The sequence below is a fragment of the Crocodylus porosus genome, unplaced genomic scaffold (assembly GCF_001723895.1).
Source record: "Crocodylus porosus isolate Cpor-Errol unplaced genomic scaffold, CroPor_comp1, whole genome shotgun sequence".
Taxonomy (NCBI): Eukaryota; Metazoa; Chordata; order Crocodylia; family Crocodylidae; genus Crocodylus; species Crocodylus porosus.
The window spans coordinates 11262601-11268205 of NW_017728911.1; the positions used below are offsets into that span (position 1 = coordinate 11262601).

The 5605-nt window shown below is 41.8% G+C and overlaps 1 protein-coding gene across 1 annotated transcript in view; it reads left to right on the forward strand.

Moving 5' to 3' along the window:
- Positions 1–4869: 4869 nt before the first annotated feature.
- OTUD7A (OTU deubiquitinase 7A) overlaps positions 4870–5605 on the forward strand; it is a 217214-nt gene continuing 216478 nt past the window's right edge. The window contains exon 1 of the mRNA XM_019533429.1: positions 4870–4936. The gene's annotated coding sequence lies outside the window, so the exon portion shown is untranslated. The remainder of the gene's footprint in view (positions 4937–5605) is intronic.

Here is a 5605-nt window from a genome sequence, read left to right on the forward strand (position 1 = left end):
CTCACATTGGCAGACCATGTTAATTTTGGAATTGTTCGTCCCGAGGTGCATCACCTTGCACTTGTCAGTGTTGAAACCCATCCTATTCTCATCCGCCCACCCTTGTAACCTGTCTAGGTCCAAGAGACATGCATAGATCTCATCTGCCACCTGAAAATTGAAAGTTGGTGGCCTAGTTGTACCTCAGATAGCTGGGTTGTGTGGGGTGTGCGTGCACCCAACTTACGTTCTGCTTCCAGGAGGCGCACACACCAACTTCAGAGACTTTCTCAGCCTGACAAAGGGTTTTTAAACTCGAAAGCTTGCTATAAAAATTTTTTCCAACTATTTAAGTTGGTCTAATAAAAGATACGATATTCACCCAAAGAACCGTGATTACTGAACTACGTTTTCTGTTTTGGGATGTCAGTTTTATAGCAAGGTATTCTGGGTAAAACCCATATTCACTGTGAGTAAGTGTCATAATCATATTTAGTATTCTGGGGTTTGCTATATACAATCCCATTATGGCAGAAGTACTTTCTTTTACTCACTAAGATTAAATTAAGGTAGAACCAGCAGGAGGAAACAGTGCTGGCAATACTTGCTGACTACATCAGGAAGCATACTAGAAGGAAGGATAAGATTCTGGAGGGCATGGAACAGGAAACTGTCAGAACTGTGAAATTGTGACCCTGGTGAAAACATTAAAAAAAAAAAAAAAAATCTGTTGTAGTCCATATTAGTCTGGATCAAGAATTGTGAGGTACCCTCCCTATGACTCATGTGAACTGGAGCTGTGAAAAAATGTGTAACTCTATCCGCTTTTGCAAGCTAGCAGCTGCGGTTAGTTTGTGGACTGTCAAGTGGCTTTTCATGCCACTGTGGACTGTTAAGTGCTTCTGTTAGCCTTATTTTTCCAGCCCTTCCTGGATAACTGAAAACTTTCATGTCTCTTGCATTTCATTTGGGTGAGTTGGGCTGATTCCAAGGGGATAGGTCTCAGTGTGTTCTGAAATACCCACCAGCCAGCTCCTTGGTAGTCTCCAGACAAACAAGTCCAATCAGTAGGGACCTGCTGAATTGGTGATTTTTTTTCTTTTTGCAGATTCTGTGAAGTCTGGGCAATACCTGTGGAGTCTGCAGGAAACCCCCCCCCCACTTTACTGAGTGCTGCAGCAGCTCCCTGGGGCAAGGAAGTGGGGAGGGGAGACCTGCCTACTCAAGCGGGTGCTGGCAAGATGGTTGCCTCCCCTGCCTCTCACCACTGATTGGCTGTGTGTGCCAGTTGGCCACTGATCGGCTTGTCGTGTGTCCTTCTCCACCAATCAGTGGTGAGGGACAGGGCCACATGACAAGCAGCACCTACAGCCAATCAACAGCAAGAGACTGGACCACTTGACAGGCAGCCCCCGCAGCAGTGAGGGGCAGGGCCATCCCCTTGGCTAATTACAGGTACGGGGAGGGGGTGCTATGCTCCATATGTGAAATGGCTGCCTGGGCCTGCGTTCTGCCCACAAAATTGCGGGGGGGGGGGCACAGATTAGGTAGGTCCTTACCAATCCGAGTTGACCAGATTTTAACATATTTTCAGCATGGGTGGCTGTGGGATCACTTGAAACCTTATTTATTTGAACCAAATATGCCAGGAGTTATCACAGAGCCAGAAATCATGGCTAAGTGCAGATGTTCAAGAAGCCCCTGGTGGAAGTGCTCTATTTTATCACATTTGCCTCTGTGATAAGTTAGAGCGAGAGCCAACTGAACAGACGCTCACTGTTCAGTGTAGGGGCTCACAGCCTGCCTGCAGTGGCTGCTGGGGCGCTCCCGCATGCCTCCCAGGAGGCTGCCAGAGTAGCCTCTCTCCACAACCCCACCTCCTCGCCAGCTGCTGACAATCAGTAGCAGCTGCAAGAGCCCCCCTGCAACTTGTTCACTGGGGTCTGGGGGTGGGGGTGAGAGGGCATGCCAGGACAGTAGGGTGGGGGCTCCCCCCTCCCCCCTAGCCTCTTGACAGCTGCAGCCAGCTTCTGCAGTGCAGCCTGGCCCATCCAGTGCCACTTCAGGTACGCAGACCTCAGAGCCCTTCCCCTGCAGCAGCAGGCCCCCTCCCCTCCCCCCCCCAACAATGCAGCAGTGCTTAAATTGAATAGTGGCCTTTGGTAGGATATGGCTACTTATCAATATGTTACCATATCCCTATACAGCATATTTGTAACCAGGTCATCCCTTGGTTTAGAAACAGAGGGGAGAAATACCATTTTTGTCTTAACCTCTCTCATCTATTTGCTGAAATCATATAGGAAGAAGTGATCATTTTTCCTGTTGCGAGAACAGTACAGTCGCTTACAGTGTGTAATATGTAGCGCTATACTACACCGCCTCAGTGTTAAATAGATCAAAATGAAGGACAAAGCAAAAATGTACGTAGTACAGGAATCCAAACGATATGGAAATAGGGTTCCCATTCTCTTTCATAATTCCATCTCAAGTTACAATAAAGTGGGGAGAGACCAAATCAGTGTGGGTCAGTGAGGGCAGGGACTGTCCTACATGATAAGGTACATTTGAGAATGTCTGTCTGTCTGAATTTAATAACTATAAAAGGAAGCTGAGCTTACTGAATGTTAAAGCAGCTGTGCTGAGCAGTAATCAAACTGAGTGGGCTGCAGCTGAGTGACAGCTCATCATATAATCATTGCATTTTCCACTTAGAGCATCTGAGAAAAAACAGAGGGGATGGTTAATTTTTTTTGTCTGCAGATATTAAGCAGATTTTGAGTAATTATTATAAAAGGCCCCTTTTATAGCCCTTGGTTTCCACAGAATGGTTGTATGTTGCAAAATATTCACTTCTTTCGTTAATAAATCATGCAGAGAATTTTTCCTGTTTGCAGTTCCTTTCCTTAATTGTTCTGTCTTCTCCAGAGGTCAGACTTGCTCTACTGGCATTTCACGACATGGAAGTGATAAGCCAGCTTCTGCATATTTCAGTCTCTGACGTGTTCCATCTCTTTACCCACCCACTTACCCTGCCACCCCCAAGATGCTGCTGCTGAGATGCACAGATGGACTGGTAAACCAAGTAGTTGGCTATTGCAGTCAGTTAAAATCATAGCACATATTTCAAACAGATAATGCTGAGATAACCAGCCCCCCCTCACCACTGTTTTTTGAATCTCAGTACTGATTTCTAAGGAGCTGTTCTGAGGAAGAACAAAGCTTCTGTGATCATTTAAAACAACACAGCAGTCTCCGTGTTGACAGGGAACTCTTGCATACTGCCAAGTGTATTTTTGTTCATTATTGGGAGAGTGGCCATTTGGAACACTGCTTCATTTAGCAAAGTAGGATTCTCAGGAAAACGGGGCTTTAGAGGAAATAGATAAATCAATAAGAGAAGTTGCTTTATGCTGTGAATCTGTCACTCCATCTTCACATCCTGTGGTCATTTAGAAAGATCCCATCATGCTTCAAATCAGTCACTGTGCTGCATGGTATTGTACTCTTTATTAGTGGGGTTTGTGTTGTGGGCTGCTTGGGGAAAGGCTCTGTACTTAAGATCCTTTGTTTGTTTGCTTAAAGCTTCCTCATGGGTCCTCTTTTAAACTTGTATTTGATTTTATTATTTTTTTAAATTTGAGCTGTTTGTGGGAATTGGATCAAGTATTGGAATGAAGCCTGGAAATGAAACAGTTTTTCATATTTATGTTTTTCATATTATTTCAAGTCCATTTATAACCTAGGAAGTGTAACCAGGCCAAGAGAATAATTTCCATTATTTATATTTTATGTTCTCTTAAAATAGTGCTCCTTGAGTTTTAATGCAGCAAAAAGAGTGCTTGCTTTCCTCTGTTAACATGTATGCAACTCTGTAACAATAGGTTTTATGTCTCTTATCGCTTAAAGTGTGTATATGTTTGTGCATGTATGTCCATGAACTTCCCATTAATCATTTTGATAACTTGAAGGTCAAAGGTCAGGAACAGTGCGTCTCATGTCTCCATGCTTCAGTTCCTCCATCAGCATTATAATTATCTAACTATTTCATATTTAAGAGCAATATAATTATTAAGAAAAATATGTTTCTGAACGTTTATAGTTATATGTAAAGTTGTATGACAACAGACAATACTTTGGTTGCTGCTACTGCAAAAACAAAACAAAAATGATTTTTCTTTTGCCGGATAGAGTTAAGTGGTAGTAGATGATTGCGAATTGTACAAGAAATAAAGCAGTATATAGTGGTAATGCAGCATCTTAGTGAGAGTTGAGTTTGAGAAATTTTGATTGATTCAAGTAACATAAAAATTGGTACTTCCTCAGATGGCACAACTGTATAAAATGTCAGAAAAAAGGAAAAAATTAGAGATCTGTACTTTTGGATGATTATGCGGGTATTGTATACTTGTTAAATTAAATATGCAAATTAATAGTGTATTTTCACACAAATTGACACTTGTTAGACCATCTGACAAATAATTTTCTTGTCATTTGGAAATAGTATCCTATTTTGAATACAATGAAGAAAAGCCTCTGGACAAAAATTGATTATTTTAACATTCTTCTCTCCGGAGTGGTAACTCAAACAGTTGTAATAAAAAGCTCACTGAGCTCACAAAGGTTAGGGTTTCACATGAACCTGATCCCGTGAACACTTAAGCACACAGGCAACTTTTTGTGAACAATCCCAGAAAAGTCAGTGAAACTACTCCATGTGAGTAAACTTACACATGTGGGTAAGCCTTTAGACTTGAAATGGAATAAAGAGTTGAAAAGAGTTGCTTATCAGAACCTCATCTGCTAAATCTAGTGAAAACTATGTTGACATCTTTGATGTATTTTCTGATTCTCTATTCTCTTCAAAGAATATCATATGCCTGTAGTGGCGGTGACTTGAGGGAAGAGACTATAAAGCAACACACTTGGAATGAAATGTCTTCCCTACAGCCTTATGGTAAAATATGTCTTTGATACTTTGACAAGAAGAGTTAATTGGCATCGTAGCTCAAACCATTGGTACAATGTTCAGTTATACTTCATAGTTCTTTCAAAATATCTTCTCACAGATTGCCACCTGAGTATACAGCTAACTTTTTAATTGATGTTAGGATGTAGTTTTTATTTCTGTTTTTCCAATATAAATGGAAAAAAATGCATAAATCTGAAACTGGATAAGGAGATTATATAATTGCCTTATAGAAGAAAACAGATTCATACTGGAATGAAATGTCTTGATTTCTTTTTTGTGTAGAAATGCCTGAACATTTTTTCCCCTGGGACTTACTCATTTAGCAAAAGCAGGGCTCCAAAATGAGCTTTTAATGAGCTAATAGTTGGAGTCAGACAGCTTAGTCGAAATAAATGCATAAATAAATAAAATCCCATTTCCCTTCCAATAAGTGTGAAGAAGTAAGAAAATAGGATCATAGAAAAGTGGGCCTGAAAGGGACCTTGCAAGGTCATCTTGTCCAGCCCCTTCCTCAAGGCAGGATCACCCCTGACTAAACCATCCCAGCCAAGTGCCCCTTACAGTAGTGGTGTCTGTCCAACCCACTCTTGGAAGTTCCCAGGGAAGGGGGTTCCACAACTTTTCTAGATAGCCTGTTCCAGTGAAGCCTGGAGA